We start from the raw sequence: 17,980 nt of genomic DNA, 5'->3' as shown, positions 1-17,980 counted from the left end.
GACTATAGCAGATATACATGAACCTACTTCTTAAAACAGAAAAATGAATGCTTTAGATATTTTACCAAGTTTTGTAAACTTGTTCAAAATGAAAAGGGATCTATGATTTCGTCAATTAGAAGTGATCATGGTGGAGAATTTCAAAACCATGACTTCCAAGAATTCTGTGAACTCAACGGATATAACCATAATTTCTCTACTCCAAGAAATCCTCAACAAAATGGGGTAGTAGAAAGAAAAAATCGAAATTTACAAGAAATGGCAAGAACAATGTTGAATGAACATAGCCTACCCAAATATTTTTGGGCCGAAGCTGTAAACACTGCATGCTATATTTTAAATAGAGTCCTAGTAAGACCCTTACTCACCAAAACTCCTTATGAGTTATGGAATAACAAAAAACCCAATGTCTCATATTTCAAAGTCTATGGGTGTAAGTGTTTTATCTTGAATGAAAAGGATAACTTAGGAAAATTCGATGCTAAATCTGATGAAGGAATCTTTCTTGGTTATTCTTTGGTTTCTAAAGCTTTTCGCATCTTCAATAAAAGAACCTTAATTATTGAAGAATCCATCCATGTTGTTTTCAATGAGATTTCAGAAATTAAGAAAAATGATCTTGATGATGATTTTGATTCGTTGAATTTAAACGAAACCCCGTCCCCAACTAGCAACTTGGATGCATCCACTTCCGAAACATCCTTACCCAAGGATTGGAAGTATATAGATGCTCATCCTAAGGAGCTAATCCTAGGAGACACATCAAAGGGGGTTCAAACACGATCTTCTTTTAAAAACTTTTGTGCCAACGCCGCCTTTCTCTCCCAAATTGAACCCAAATGTGTTGATGAAGCCATGAAAGATGATTCATGGATTATCGCAATGCAAGATGAATTAAATCAATTTGAGAGAAATGAGGTGTGGACGCTTGTTCCTAGGCCAAATGACCATTTAGTTATTGGTACTAAATGGGTCTTTAGAAACAAGCAAGATGAAAATGGTATCGTGGTTAGAAACAAGGCTAGATTAGTGGCCAAAGGTTTCAACCAAGAAGAAGGTATCGATTACGAAGAAACCTTCGCACCTGTGGCTCGATTGGAAGCCATAAGGATGCTCCTTGCCTACGCCAGTTGCAATAATTTTAAGTTATTTCAAATGGATGTTAAAAGCGCTTTTCTAAATGGTTTCATTTCCGAAGAAGTTTATGTTGAACAACCCCCTGGATTTGAAAATAATGGCTACCCTAATCATGTGTTTAGACTAACTAAAGCTCTCTATGGTTTAAAACAAGCCCCAAGGGCTTGGTATGAGAGACTTAGTTCTTTTCTCATTGAAAATAATTTCATAAAAGGCAAGGTTGATACTACATTGTTTATCAAGAATTTTGAAAATAATTTTCTCATTGTTCAGATTTATGTTGATGATATCATCTTTGGCTCTACAAATAAATCTCTTTGTGAATCGTTTGGTAAAACTATGAGTCTTGAATTCGAAATGAGCTTAATGGGAGAATTAACATTCTTCTTAGGTTTACAAATCAAACAACTAAGCAATGGCATCTTTATTAGTCAAACTAAATATGCCATGAATTTATTAAAAAGGTTTAACATGAACAACTCAAAGGCCAGTAACACTCCTATGAGCACCTCCACTAAATTAGAAATTGATGAAAGTGGAGAAAGCTTTGATCAAAAAACTTATAGGGGTATGATAGGAAGTTTACTTTACCTCACTGCAACCAGACCAGACATCATGTTCAGTGTAGGACTTTGTGCTAGATTTCAATCAAACCCTAAGATGTCTCATCTCAAAGCAGTTAAAAGAATATTTAGATATCTTAATGGTACCACAAATCTAGGATTATGGTACCCAAAATCAGAAAATTTTGAGTTAATTGCTTATGCTGATGCTGACTTTGCTGGGTGTAGATTAGATAGAAAAAGCACATCAGGATCATGTCAATTTTTAGGACATGCCCTTGTTTCCTGGTCATCAAAGAAATAAAACTCAGTTGCACTATCAACAACCGAAGCTGAATATATTGCAGCAAGTGCATGCTGTGCACAAGTTGTATGGATGAAAAATACCTTAGAAGATTATAAAGTTCATCTCAAAAATATTCCAATTAAATGTGATAACACAAGTGCAATATGCTTAACCAAAAATCCTATACAACACTCAAGAACAAAACATATTGATATTAGACATCACTTTATACGAGATCATGTCACCAATCATGACGTAACCATAGAATTCATTGATACTAAACATCAACTAGCTGACATTTTTACAAAACCTCTAAGTGAAGAACAATTTGATTTCATTAGAAGAGAGTTAGGAATGCTCATGTGTCCGAATAAATAAACTTGTTAAAATTATTTTTCGGACTATATTGAATGATCAGATCACATGAATGCCATTTTCTATTATATGTGAAAATCTGTAACAAAATCTTGTCCAAATGCATCTTAGTTGTTCGAATGCTATAAAACAGATTTATTCGTACACTTTCATGAAAAATAAGTTTTTGAATTAAATCTGATAAAGTGATTCCTGAATATGTATGTCATTCTGTAATATCTTTACGGGTAAAAATGAATTATAACAAAAGGGGGAAGAAGTCTTCAAAGCAATCTATGTAAAATCCCTCTATGAGCTTTCGTCTAAATTGGTCTTCCTTGTATAACAATGCTTTTTGTTGATGACAAAGGGGGAGAAATATATGAATTGATAAACACTGTGATTAGAAATACCTTGAGTAATGCTATAAATAATGTTTGCACAATGCCATCCTTGCATCACCAAGAGATATATGAAACATGTGCTATAGTTTGCATTATGTCTTGAGTTGATATCCTATTTTGTGAAGTAAATGCAAACTTGCTAGAATGATAATATGTGTGCATCATGTAATAGTTCTTCGAGCTTTAAATGATAATGTTCAATTACATGATGAATAGTCACAAACACTATCATACAAACTTGATGATGAATGTCAAGCTTTGACATCATCCTTGAAGAGATACATCATGATAGGTATCATGATGGGAGTATTGATAAGTTTAACTGATCTAACTTATCAATACGTCACTTGAATTCTTAGTCTTGAATTCAAGGTTGACTTATCTCAACTATGGCATATAGACAGGGGGAGTTAAGGATAACTCCATTATCAATTGATTGTCATCATCAAAAAGGGGGAGATTGTTGAATCTCGGATTTTGATGATGAAGTCAATTGTCATTTGTTGTCTAATCTATGTGTTGAGATAAGTGTGCAGGATTAACTACGATGAAAGATAGACAAGCAGCAGGAGTTGCGCCAGAGTCAAGTTCATGATCACGTTGGGAGTTCGAGAGTTCGACGGAAGTACGGACGGTCGTCGGAGGTTCTGCGGGAACAGATCCGAGAAGTCCAGAAGCTTGCCAAGCGAAGCTCGTCGGAACTCGCCAAGTGGATCGTCGCAAAGTCCAGGAGTTTGCCGGAAGTCCGCAGAAGCATCACCGAGGGTTCATCGGATGATCGACGGAAGTTCGCCGGAAACTCGCCGGAAGAAGCGATTGACGCACCGAAGCAAAGCTGCAGAAATTGTCTTAGATTTAATCGTAGTTAGCATGGTGATTAAGTTAGAAATGGGAGGTGATCCCATTAGCTTAATCCTGGGGCAATTGGGCCCCTGAAGAACTCAAGTTGGGTCGAATGGTTCAACCCATTCGAACCCAAGAAGCTGTGGGAGGTGCAACCGCCCAGGCTAAGTCTCCAAGCGAGACTGGGCGGTGCAACCTCCTCTGTCAAGCGGTAGCACCGCCTGAGCTCAAGTTTCGAGCTCTGCCTGGTGATGCAATCACCGAGCTCAGTCTTCAAGCGCTGGAAGAGATGTACGACCTCTCTGGCCAGGAGATGCACAGCCTAAGCTCAGTCTTCGAGCTCTGGCAGAGAGGTGCAACCACCTCTGGCAGAGAGGTGCAACCACCTCTGGCAGAAAGGTGCAACCACCTCTGGCAGAGAAGAGAAACTTCTCTGGTCAGGAGATGCACCGCCTGAGCTCGGTCTTCGAGCTCTGGCAGGAAGGTGCAACCACCCCTGACAGAGAAGGTGGAACCGTCCGAGCTCAGTCTTCGAGCTCTGCCAGGCGGTGCCACCTCTCCAGTCGAGAGGTGCAACCGCCTGAGCTCAGACTTCGAGCTCTGCCAGGCGGTGCCACCTCTCCAGTCAAGAGGTGCAACCGCCTGATCCCGAAATTCTGGGATTTGATCGTTTTGAGCTCGAAATTTGAATTGGGTTGGGGCCTATAAATACCCCACCCATTCAGCACTGAAAAGATACAGACCTACACCGAAATCTTGATCTTTTCTGTGATTCTAAGAGCTCAAAAGTGTTGTAAAGCCCTTAAGTCTCCTCCTTCTGTTCTTCAAGTTTTCAGTTGTAAAGTGAGGAGAGAAAGGTCTGTAAAGGTTGTCTCCTGAGCCTGTTAAAAGGAGAGAAACTGTAAAAGGGCAGTTTGGCCTTCGCCCATTGAAGGAAGGCCCCTAGTTGACGTCGGCAACCTCGTCGGTGGAGGAAGCCAAAAGTGGAGTAGGTCAAGGCTGACCGAACCACTCTAAATCTCTGGTTTGCGTTTATTTTTTAGCACTTTATCATTACTGCAAACCTCCTCCATTACTACTGCACTCTGCGCTTTCACGAACAAGTTCTAAGTGCTGTTCTTCCGAATCTGCATTCAGACGTAAATTCGTATTTTCGTACATTACAGTTTACGTTTACGTTTGATTCTGCAGAACTGTCTTCCGTGCTTTTACGAAAGAGTTTCCTTGCAGTTTACACTTACATTTTGATCCTATTGATAACTGCAAACTGTCCTCTACAATTTTACGAACGAGTTTCAACATTTAGACGTAAAACTGCATTTAGACGTAAATCGGCTTTCCTCTCACAATCATCAGTTCTCAGTTCACGTTTACGTCTTGATTTCAACTGCATACTGCCTTCTGCGAGTATACAAACGAGTTTCAAAGTTTAGACGTAAATCTGCGTTTAGACGTAAATCTGCGTTTAGACGTAAAACTGCGTTTAGACGTAAATCTGAGTTTAGACGTAAACTGCGCTTAGACGCAAAACTGCGCTTAGACGCAAACTGTGTTTAGACGCAAACTGCGCTTAGACGCAAACTGCGCTTAGACGCAAACTGTGTTTAGACGCAAACTGCGCTTAGACGCAATCTGCGCTTAGACGCAAACTGCACTTAGATACAAACTGAGAATTAGCTTTTGCATCATAATAGCTTTTATTGAACGAACGTAGCTTTTGGTTTTTAATCGCTGTAAGATATCCGCTGCACTAATTCACCCCCCCCCTCTTAGTGCTCTCGATCCTAACAATTGGTCCCTCGACGCTTCGTCCGATTCTTCGGCGCATCGTCCTTTCCTGCGGCCTATTGCCCAATCGGCCAGTTGGTTCCGCAACTCCGATATCCTTGGCATAATACCCGCTCTTCTTGGCCCGATGCCCGAGTCCATGGCCCGAAGCCTTCTGTCGATACATCGACCGATCCACCGGCCCGACGTCCAATCTTTTGACATGTTCCTCCGACACAACATGATGTTCTTGCTTTAATTGTCTCATCCTGATCGAAGCACCCTGCGTCACTCAAAACGCAGATTAAATTATAAACATATATCAAGTAGTTTCATCATCAAAATACGAGATTCAACAATCTCCCCCTTTTTGATGATGACAACCACTTGATGACGGAGTTAAACTTAACTCCTAGAGTTTAAACAAACTCCCCCTATCAATATGCCATATTGATAGAAACTCTTAGATTCAAAAATCTAAGCAACATTTCATCATAAACGGAGTTAACCTTAACTCCCAGAGTTTAAACAAACTCCCCCTATCAATATGCCATATTGATATAAACTCTTGGATTCAAAAATCCAAGCAACATGTTATCATAAACTTATGCATAACATGTCATGTCATCTGCTAGTCATAAGTGCCCAGCAAGCCAATCACGTGAGTGATGGCACGTGTGACTTGATACAGAATCTTTTTGCTTATTATATTTTTGACGTATATCACTTTATAACTATTGCATAAATGCATATGTATAGTGATGTCCTTGGATTTGTGCAATGGGAATTGGATCGTGATGAGATCACGATAATGAGATCGATTCACCTTTAAACACATATCCTAAATAATCCCGGTCATAGGTTACTCGAGAGGGACATCATGATAACCGGATAGACTGGTGTGCTGTATACCCGTCCATATGATGGATGCAGCTGGTCTCATAGCTGCTCGTGTAGGGACACTAGGGATACAGTACAGGTGCTCATTGGAGAATGAGTTCACTGATTGATCCGCTTACGGAATGCTGGATGGTTGATGATGCCTTATTGTCAGACAACGATTCCGTAGTCCTAGTGGTGTATCTGGTTCTTAGACTTGAGACACCAAGGATGTCCTGTATGAGTGCTCCACTCTTTGATACCAGACTTATAGGTTTGGCTGTTCCCAGATCTAGTACAGCTGGTCATTGGGAGTGGTAGTCGACCTTACGAGGGCTATTGAGTGTCGATAGAGGATCATCCACTCTCGGTATCATGAGAGGAATATCCCATGTGTTCTTGCTCAGACAAATCCCTGGCCAGGGTCATTCGGGTTGAGAGAGAAAGAGTTCTCCGGGAGAATCCGATTAGAGCGAGACTCAAGTAGAAACCGTATGGGTCTGACAGCACCATGCTCGATATACGGTCTCTGGGATATTAGATGGATGAGGGACTATAGGTACATGGTAACTGAGGACAGACAGGTCCAATGGATTGGATTCCCCTGTATCGTCTGGGGACTACGGCGTAGTGGCCTAGTACTTCCGTAGTCGATGAGTCGAGTGAATTATTACAGAGATAATAATTCACTTAGTTAGAAGGAGTTCTGACAGGTATGACTCACGGCCAGCTCGATATTGGGCCTAGAGGGTCACACACATATGGTAGGCATTGCGATGAGTAGAGGTTCAGATATGAGATATCCGACGGAGCCCTTGTCTTATTGGATGCAGATCCAATACCCACTAGGGAAAAGGACCCATTAGGGTTTTGACACGGGATCTCTATAAATAGGAGGGATTCACAGCCTCATAGGCTAGAGTCTTTGCTTGCCTTTCCTATTCTCCTCTCCCTCTCCACCTCAGAGTAGGCCTGGAGTTTTGAGGAGCGTCGTCGCAACCCTGCTGTGTGGATCACCGCTAGAGAGGAGGACGCTTGACCTCCTTCACCCTCTCCTAAGGATCTGCAAGGAAACAGGGATATACGATCTCACTAGGTAACACAATCTCTATACGCAGTTTTGTGTTTTGCGGATTTTTGCGCACCAATCTTCGCACGACGATGAACATCTTTTTGGGAATCGGGGATTTTTGTTTTCTTGTTCTTCCGCTGCGCATATGATGTCGCCCCCATGATTTCCCAACAGTGGTATCAGAGCCAGGTTGTTCGTGCGAATGATTGGTTTTGAACTGCGTGTATTGTGTTTAGGAAGAATTTTGACGTTAAAATCGTTGACGCAAAAGCGAGGAAGGGCAGCAACAGTTGCTGCCCTCGATCTGCATGCCTGCAGCCACCTGCAGCGGCAGCCGCAGCCGCAGCCAGGCAGCACAGCGCCGGCGCATGCGCAAGCGCTGTGTCTGCAGCAGCCGGCCGGCGGCCTGCTTGCAGCAGGCTTGCTACCGGCGGGGCTGGCAACCCACGGGCAGAGGCGCCGCAGGGCAGCGACGCGCGACGCCTGCCGCCGCTGCTCCCGCGGGCGAAACCCCCCCACAGGGGCGGCCGCCCGGCGGGACAGCACCGCCTGCGGAGGCAGCGGCGCCCGAAAGGGGAGCCCACCCGCAGCGGCATCGCCGCCAGCGGGCGTGCCGCCTACAAGCGAGGGCAGTGCCCTCGCCCTCGCCGCACAGGCCGCCGCCAGCAGGGTGGCGGCGGCGGCGGCGCAGCAGCGAAAAGGGGAAAGGGTATTAGGGTTTTCTGCGCAAAAGACAGTTTTGCCCCTCGGAATTTGAGAAATTCCAGTTTCTGTCTTTTGTCCAAATTACGAAAATACCCTTAGGAATTGAGAAATTTCCTATATATCCCTGATTTCAGAAAATATTAATTAATTAAAAGGTTTAGTTGATTATTATTTTTATTATCTAGTAGTCCTACATAATGACGATTATTTATACATGTGATGTATGATGAGTGGACGGATGATCATGGACCGTGTGATGTGTGTACTTGTGATTATTATTATTGAGGTCTGCGAACCTCCATTATATTTCTCGTTTATTGTCGGGCCTGCGTGCCTATGATTAAGTTGTAATCACATGAGGAGGCGCAGCGGGAGCGTGGAAGCCATAGCGGGACTCACGAGACGGACGATCGTGATGCATGAAGATGCATCAAGATGTCGACGGAACCAACGAGGACGAGATGGACGATCACAAGGCATGGAGATGCACCGTTGCACACATAGATCTTGATGTGAGTGATTAGGCCTATTGGCTCGGGCCTAATCATATTAGGTTGTGGTCCATGATCATCTAGTGTGATTGCTTATACACATACTAGATATGTATATATATTTGCATGCGATGTAGATATATATTAAATATGTACATGTGTGACATGTCATAATAGGAGACCAAATCATAGAAACATCTCTCGATAATATTAAGTCGGTAAACGTGAGGCAATTAGATTGACCCACGTGGCCTTCCATCGTTATGAGTAGGAACCGAATCCCGGTGTAGGTTGAGTTGGTCGAGTCCCTCGAGACTCACCTATATCGCGATTCACTATCTTGCTTACGACATAGAGATGTCACCGGTGACCTGAGGGCATGATATGCTTGGTCGAGTCCCTCGAGGGTATATCATCAAATCAGACTCATCTTGTAACGAAGGTGTTGACTTAACCGAGCATCATGGTTGGTCGAGTCCCTCGAGGCCATGGTGATTCGGAGGCCGAACAGGACGGGAATCACAAGGAGTTGTGATCGGCAAGAGTTGTCTACCTTTTAGGCTTAGTGTGATTGGTCGAGTCCCTCGAGGTTACACTAAGACGCTGATTGGATCTTGATCCCCACTAGAAGTCTGCCGGAGACTTCCGTTTCACGTGCTGAGGGTGTCGCGTGACTCGTTAGTAAAATAGTGGGAGCATATTAAGATAGAAGTCCATATCTTGATTGTTTATTTCTTGCAAAATCTGCATGTTATTCATTTTTGCTACATCTTTATTTTCAGAAAATGTCGCTTTCAAATCCCTTACGTGGCATACTTGATGTCAACCGCCTCACTGGTCCAAATTATATGGACTGGCTCCGTAACTTGAGAATTGTTCTCACAGCGGAGAAAATCGTGTACGTCCTTGATACAGTGATGCCTACGCCCGAAGAAGGGGCAAGCGAGGATGAGATCGCTCGCTACGTGAAGTACATTGATGACTCCACTCTTGCTCAGTGCTATATGTTGGGCTCTATGACTCCAGAGTTACAGAGACAACATGAAAAGATGGATGCCAGATCCATTCTCCTACATGTCCGTAAATTGTTTGAGGAACAGGGAAGGACTCAACGATATGAGATATCCAAGAGCCTTTTCCGCGCTAGGATGACTGAGGGGACACCGGTTCAGAACCATGTCCTAAAGATGATTGAGTGGATAGAGAAACTCACAGGTCTAGGAATGGTCCTAGAGGATAACTTGTGTGTGAACATTGTGCTTCAGTCCCTACCAGATTCCTTTTCACAGTTCATAATGAACTTTAATATGAACAAGCTTGAGGTGACTCTCCCAGAGCTCCTCAATATGTTGAGGGAGGCAGAGAGTACTATTAAGAAAGAGAAGCCAGTTCTCTACACTGGTGAGACCAGAAAGAAAAGGGAAGCAGAAAGGTCCCTTAAGAAGGGAAAGGGCAAGGGCAAACAAGGTAAAGCAAAGGTTGCTAAGAAAGACCCAGTAAAGGACAAAGGCCAATACTTCCACTGTGGTAAAGATGAGCACTGGAAGAGAAACTGCAAAGAGTACCTTGCAGAAAGGGCGAAACAAAAGCTTGATGAAGCTTCAGGTACATTCATGATCAGTCTCCATTTGTCAGACTCTTATGATAACACATGGGTATTGGATACCGGTAGTGCTTATCATATATGCAATTCGTTGCAGGTTCTAGCAAGGCCTAGGAGACTAGAGAGAGGCGAGATGGACCTCAAGATGGGTAATGGAGCAAAAGTTGCTGTTTTAGCTGTTGGCGAGGTCGCCCTACATCTGCCTAGTGGAGCTTTTATTGCATTAGATGCATGTTATTTTGTTCCTTCTATTATCAAAAACATTATCTCCATTTCATGTTTAACAGTTAGTGGATATAAATTTGTTTTTGAGAACAATGGTTGTTCGATATTATTAGATGATAAGATCATCACGAAAGGAACATTGCATAATGGTTTATTTATGTTAGACACCACTCCACATATCATGAATATAAATATGTCCAAAAGGAAACGAGTTGAGTTGAACAGTGCATACCTGTGGCATTGTAGGCTAGGTCACATCCATGAAAGAAGGATTCAAAAGTTGTTAAATGATGGATATCTAGATCCATTCGACTATGTGTCATATGCAACTTGTGAGCCTTGCATTCGTGGAAAACTGACCAACTCTCCATTTAGTGGAACTGGAGAGAGAGCCACTGAGTTGTTGGAACTCATACATAGTGATGTATGTGGACCCATGTCAACTCATGCCATTGGAGGTTACTCCTACTTCATTACATTTACTGATGATTTCTCAAGGTATGGATATGTGTACTTAATGAAGTACAAGTCCGAGGCCTTTGAGAAATTCAGAGAGTATAAGAATGAGGTGGAGAACCAGACTGGAAAGAGTATCAAAACTCTTCGATCAGATCGAGGAGGTGAGTACTTAAGTACAGAGTTTACTCACTTCCTCAAGGACCATGGGATATTATCCCAATGGACACCTCCTTATACACCTCAGCTCAATGGTGTCTCTGAAAGGAGAAATCGTACATTATTAGATATGGTACGGTCCATGATGAGTTTCGCTGACCTACCCATCTCATTCTGGGGATATGCCCTAGAAACCGCAGCTTACCTTCTGAACAGAGTTCCAACTAAGTCGGTGGTGTCTACACCATATGAGATATGGAAAGGGAAGAAGCCTGATCTTAAAGTAGTTAAGATTTGGGGCTGCTCTGCCCATGTTAAAAGACACAACCTCGATAAGTTAGAATCAAGGACAGGGCGATGTAAATTTGTGGGATACCCCAAGGAAACTTGTGGGTATTACTTCTATCATCTCGAGGACCAAAAGGTCTTTGTAGCTAAGAGAGCAGTGTTCCTTGAGAAGGAACACATTCTTGACGGAGACAGTGGGAGAATGATAGAATTGAGCGAGGTTGGAGAACCAAGCTCAAGCACCACTCTACAGCCCGAGTCTGTTCAGGTATCTAATACACAAGTTTCAACTTTACGCAGGTCTGATAGAGTATCCCATCCTCCTGAGAGATATGTGGGACATATTAGAGCAGAGGATGTAGAGGATATTGATCCTCAGACCTACGAGGAGGCTATTATGAGTATAGACTCCGGGAAGTGGAAAGAAGCCATGAATTCTGAGATGGATTCTATGTACTCCAATAAGGTTTGGAACCTAGTTGATGCACCCGAAGGTATTGTACCCATCGGTTGCAAGTGGATCTTTAAGAAAAAGATCGGAGTAGATGGAAAGGTAGAAACCTATAAAGCAAGGCTAGTGGCTAAGGGGTATCGTCAAAGGCAAGGTGTTGACTACGACGAAACTTTCTCACCCGTAGCAATGCTAAAATCCATCAGAATTCTATTGGCTATTGCAGCACACTATGATTATGAGATCTGGCAGATGGATGTGAAAACCGCATTCCTCAACGGGAACCTGGAGGAGGAGGTGTATATGATGCAACCTGAGGGATTCGTGTCCAAGAACTGCCCAGATAAGGTGTGTAGGTTGCTTAGATCCATTTATGGACTAAAGCAAGCTTCCCGAAGTTGGAACATAAGATTTGATGAGGCAATCAGATCTTATGACTTCGTTAAGAACGAAGATGAGCCTTGTGTATACAGAAAGGTAAGTGGGAGCGCTATTAGCTTTTTGGTGTTATATGTGGATGACATCCTCATCATTGGGAATGACATAGGAATGCTATCCACAATAAAGGCTTGGTTATCTAGACACTTCTCCATGAAGGACTTAGGAGAAGCATCTTATATCTTGGGGATTAGAATCTATAGAGATAGATCCAAAAGGATGCTTGGCTTGTCCCAGTCCAGGTACATAGAAACTATTGTCAAAAGGTTTGGCATGGAAAATTCCAAAAGAGGTCTCATACCGATGAGACATGGGATATCGCTTTCTACGAGTATGTCCCCAAAGACTCCAGAAGAAAGGGCGAACATGGATATGATACCTTATGCCTCAGCAATAGGGTCTATCATGTATGTCATGCTATGTACTAGGCCTGATATAGCGCATGCTCTGAGTGTCACGAGCAGGTATCAGGCGGATCCAGGCTTGGAGCACTGGAAAGCAGTAAAGTGTATCCTTAAGTACTTGAGAAGGACTAAGGATCTTTTACTAGTATATGGAGGTAATAGCCTTAAGGTTGAAGGCTACACTGACTCAAGTTTTCAGTCTGATGTCGATGATAGCAAGTCGAATTCAGGGTATGTGTACACCTTGAATGGAGGAGCAGTATGCTGGAAGAGTTCCAAGCAAGATACCACTGCTGACTCGACCACAGAGGCGGAGTACATTGCTGCATCAGATGCAGCAAAGGAGGGAGTCTGGTTGAAGAAGTTCATCACAGATTTGGGAGTCATGCCGGATAGTGAGGAGCCGATTTCCCTATATTGCGACAACAACGGGGCAATTGCTCAAGCGAAGGAACCTAGGTCTCATCAGAAATCTAAGCATGTTCTGAGGAGGTTCCACCTTATCAGAGAGATCGTGACCCGAGGAGATGTAGCAGTGGAAAGAGTTCCATCCGAAGATAACATTGCAGATCCACTAACAAAGCCATTGTCTCAGATTGTCTTTGAGCGTCACAGGGGTCTGATGGGGATCAGACACATAGGTGATTGGCTTTTGGTCAAGTGGGAGATTGCTAGTCATAAGTGCCCAGCAAGCCAATCACGTGAGTGATGGCACGTGTGACTTGATACAGAATCTTTTTGCTTATTATATTTTTGGCGTATATCACTTTATAACTATTGCATAAATGCATATGTATAGTGATGTCCTTGGATTTGTGCAATAGGAATCGGATCGTGATGAGATCACGATAATGAGATCGATTCACCTTTAAACACATATCCTAAATAATCCCGGTCATAGGTTACTCGAGAGGGACATCGTGATAACCGGATAGACTGGTGTGCTGTATACCCGTCCATATGATGGATGCAGCTGGTCTCATAGCTGCTCGTGTAGGGACACTAGGGATACAGTACAGGTGCTCATTGGAGAATGAGTTCACTGATTGATCCGCTTACGGAATGCTGGATGGTTGATGATGCCTTATTGTCAGACAACGATTCCGTAGTCCTAGTGGTGTATCTGGTTCTTAGACTTGCGACACCAAGGATGTCCTGTATGAGTGCTCCACTCTTTGATACCAGACTTATAAGTTTGGCTGTTCCCAGATCTAGTACAGCTGGTCATTGGGAGTGGTAGTCGACCTTACGAGGGCTATTGAGTGTCGATAGAGGATCATCCACTCTCGGTATCATGAGAGGAATATCCCATGTGTTCTTGCTCAGACAAATCCCTGGCCAGGGTCATTCGGGTTGAGAGAGAAAGAGTTCTCCGGGAGAATCCGATTAGAGCGAGACTCAAGTAGAAACCGTATGGGTCTGACAGCACCATGCTCGATATACGATCTCTGGGATATTAGATGGATGAGGGACTATAGGTACATGGTAACTGAGGACAGACAGGTCCAATGGATTGGATTCCCCTGTATCGTCTGGGGACTACGGCGTAGTGGCCTAGTACTTCCGTAGTCGATGAGTCGAGTGAATTATTACAGAGATAATAATTCACTTAGTTAGAAGGAGTTCTGACAGGTATGACTCACGGCCAGCTCGATATTGGGCCTAGAGGGTCACACACATATGGTAGGCATTGCGATGAGTAGAGGTTCGGATATGAGATATCCGACGGAGCCCTTGTCTTATTGGATGCAGATCCAATACCCACTAGGGAAAAGGACCCATTAGGGTTTTGACACGGGATCTCTATAAATAGGAGGGATTCACAGCCTCATAGGCTAGAGTCTTTGCTTGCCTTTCCTATTCTCCTCTCCCTCTCCACCTCAGAGTAGGCCTGGAGTTTTGAGGAGCGTCGTCGCAACCCTGCTGTGTGGATCACCGCTAGAGAGGAGGACGCTTGACCTCCTTCACCCTCTCCTAAGGATCTGCAAGGAAACAGGGATATACGATCTCCCTAGGTAACACAATCTCTATACGCAGTTTTGTGTTTTGCGGATTTTTGCGCACCAATCTTCGCACGACGATGAACATCTTTTTGGGAATCGGGGATTTTTGTTTTCTTGTTCTTCCGCTGCGCATATGATGTCGCCCCCATGATTTCCCAACAATCCAAGCAACATGTTATCATAAACTTATGCATAACATGTCATGTCATCAACATACTTCTCCCCCTTTGTCATCAACAAAAAGGAGAAGTACCACAATCAAGTGTTTGTGATGTAAGTTTAACTCATTGCATGAAAAACATAATATCTATTGTTACCATCATGCAAGTTTGCTATTATTAAATGGTAAGATATCAATATGTAAAATTGCGATTCAAGTTCTTGATATCTTAACATGATATGACATTCATAGCACCTATTCATATGAATGCTGCTTTTGATATCTCATCATAATATGGCATTCATGACATCTATTCATATTCTTCAAATATGGCACTCATAGTATCAATTTATATATTTCTCCCCCTTTGTCATCAACAACAAGGAGAACGATATAAGCAAATTTTAAATATAAGTGCGATGCCATAAGTTGGTTCATGTCATTTTCCAACAGTGAGTGATAGGATACCAATTATGCAAACATCTCGAGGAAAACATGACATAGAGATAGCTTTTATTGCTTCTTCCTTTTTATTTGTTATCTTTTTACATGAAGGAGGAAAGCCATATGTGAAGTTCAAATCGATAAGATGTTAAAGCACACTTCATTTTTGCAAGGATTAAGATAAGTAAGTGAGTCAAATCCTTGTATATCTTCCTTTTATAAGAGGGAATCATCAAATATGTTTCTCGAAAAATATTTTTCACATGATAAGTGCATTTGCTAGATGATTCCATATGTCAAAAATCAATGATGTGAATTAAACTTGATATGACATATGCTTGTTAAGTTCGGAAGAGGATAATGTATCAAGAAAATCCAATTGTTAGGATCAAAAAATCCGAAAATGAAATTTGACACTTTCATACATTCGGACAGGGTTTTACTAGAGATATTCAATTACAATCATGAAGGTAAAACATGCTTATTATCATGGAAATTTTTGTATTCAAGCACATAATTTCCAACATGTAATCATGGCAAGTAATTGTGTAAAATCATTATTGCAATCAAGTGATTTGATCATTCAATCAAAAAAGTCTAAAAAATAATTTTAACTCGTTTAATCATTCGGACATATTTTTGCCATAGTTTTTCAAATATAATCATGAAAATAAGGCATGCTCATCATCATGGTAGTATGATAGCAAGTTTACCAAATACAAGCTAGCAAAAAATTTCTACATTTTAAGGCCCGCAAGCTAGCAATTTTGAGATGTTCAAGAAAGCAACTCTTGCTTCTTGAAATATAAATTTTGCTAGATGTGCAAGTTAACTTTTTGCTTCTTGAGATAGGCAAGATAGCATTCCTTGGTGATGTTCAATATAGCTAAGTTCTACATCATGCAAGCTAGTGAATTTTATAACATTTTAGAACATGCATAATCACCAAAGCATCATAAATTTTAATGATGTGCAAAATTACAAATTTTGCATGATTGCATTTGTGTGTCTTGAGATTTGCAAGATAGCACTTCTTGGTGATGTTCAAGATAGCAATTTCTTCTCTTTTGAGAAGTGCAATTTGCTTTCTTCTTGAATTGTGCAAGCTAGCTATCTCCCCTTTTGTCATTGTCAAAAAGAAGGGAAAAACCCTTTACATCAATTTTTAAATCATGACAAAGGTTAGTATCAATCTCATTTGTGCATCATTATATTTTCAAATTAAAACATGCACATTTTCAAAACATATTAACTCATTATTATATGCATGATTCCAAATCATCATTCATATTATTTCAATCATTGTTTCACTCATCAGTATAGCTTATCATGCATAATATGTAAAACCATCTAACATGATATAAACATTTATTTTTTTTAAGTATTCATGATACACATCATACATTATCATAATAAAAAGCATATGCATCATTCCAAATCATAAATATTTCAAATCATCATGGTATTAATTTGTCACATTGCATCCTACCATGCATGATCGAAGCTTCTCATTTGCATACATCAAAATAAATTCATGAATATCTCATGCATTCATATCATCACTTGAGGAATATTGAAAAAGAAATAATTGGGTGATGAGATAAATATTTCATGAATACAAAGAATTGCATAAAAATCATATTATGAATACAAGGAATACAAGTCACAATCATTCAAGAGAAAAATCAAGATCATGATTTTGATAAAACTCATTTCAAATTTAAATCATCAAAATCATTTTTATGGCTCACAAAATTTATAACATAAATAGATTCATGATTTCATTGATAATATATTTTATCCCTTTTTTAAGTGTTTCATTTTAAGTGATCGATTTCATGTTAGCATGCCTTTTCATTTATGAAAACATGCATCAATTTTTTAAAGCCACTGTTATTATCATGAAAATCGATAATCAAGAATCATCATACATAAAAAATATATACTAATTAATCATAACTTCAAATTAAGCATGATTTCATATACTCAAAATCGAGAAATAACAATGGAAATCAACATGATACACATTATTACTTCTCAACCACATATAGCATGATTTCATAAGGTATTTTTAATCACAATCATTTTGTTTATCATAAACATGCAATTTTCATGATTATTTTCAAAATTACTAGAATGATAAGCATGATTCCTAATTGTTTGTATTTTCATTATAAAATTATTAAACATGTAATTTTCAAGAAAATTAAATAAAAAAGAAAAATGCTTTAAGCATCATGTAATTTCAAAGTAAATTAAAGGCATTTTGATTACCTCAGCGTCGAAAGGCGTAAAGGCGTAGTTTGCCACATCGCCTTTGTTGATTTTCTCCTCGTCTTCGGAGGAGCTCGATTCATCCCAATTTTTGTTCTTCTTCTTGCATTCAAAGCAAGTAGTTCCGTTCTTTTTACTTTTTAATTTTTGTTTCATTTGTAGTTTAAGTTCACCATCACTTGAGCTTATGCTCGAGTGGTCTTCAAATGTTCTATGTCTCAAATCCTTCCTGTTCTTTGGAATGTGGTTCTCAAGTTCTTCACGTGCATTGCACGTCATTTCATATGTGATCAATGAACCAATTAGTTCTTCAAGTGGAAATTGGTTCAAGTTTTTCGATTCTTGAATAGCAGTTACTTTTAAATCCCAAGTTTTAGAAAGTGAGCGCAAAACTTTGTTAACGAGTTCAAAATCCGAAAAGCTTTTACCAAGTGATTTTAAACCATTGACGACATCCGTAAAACGGGTGTACATGTCAACAACGGTTTCGCTTGGTTTCATATGAAAAAGCTCGAAATCATGCAGTAAAATATTAACTTTCGAGTCTTTGACTCTACTAGTTCCCTCGTGCGTG

This window comes from Musa acuminata, chromosome BXJ2-7 (assembly GCF_036884655.1).
Source record: "Musa acuminata AAA Group cultivar baxijiao chromosome BXJ2-7, Cavendish_Baxijiao_AAA, whole genome shotgun sequence".
Taxonomy (NCBI): domain Eukaryota; kingdom Viridiplantae; phylum Streptophyta; class Magnoliopsida; order Zingiberales; family Musaceae; genus Musa; species Musa acuminata.
Note: the sequence above shows the minus strand (reverse complement) of the source record.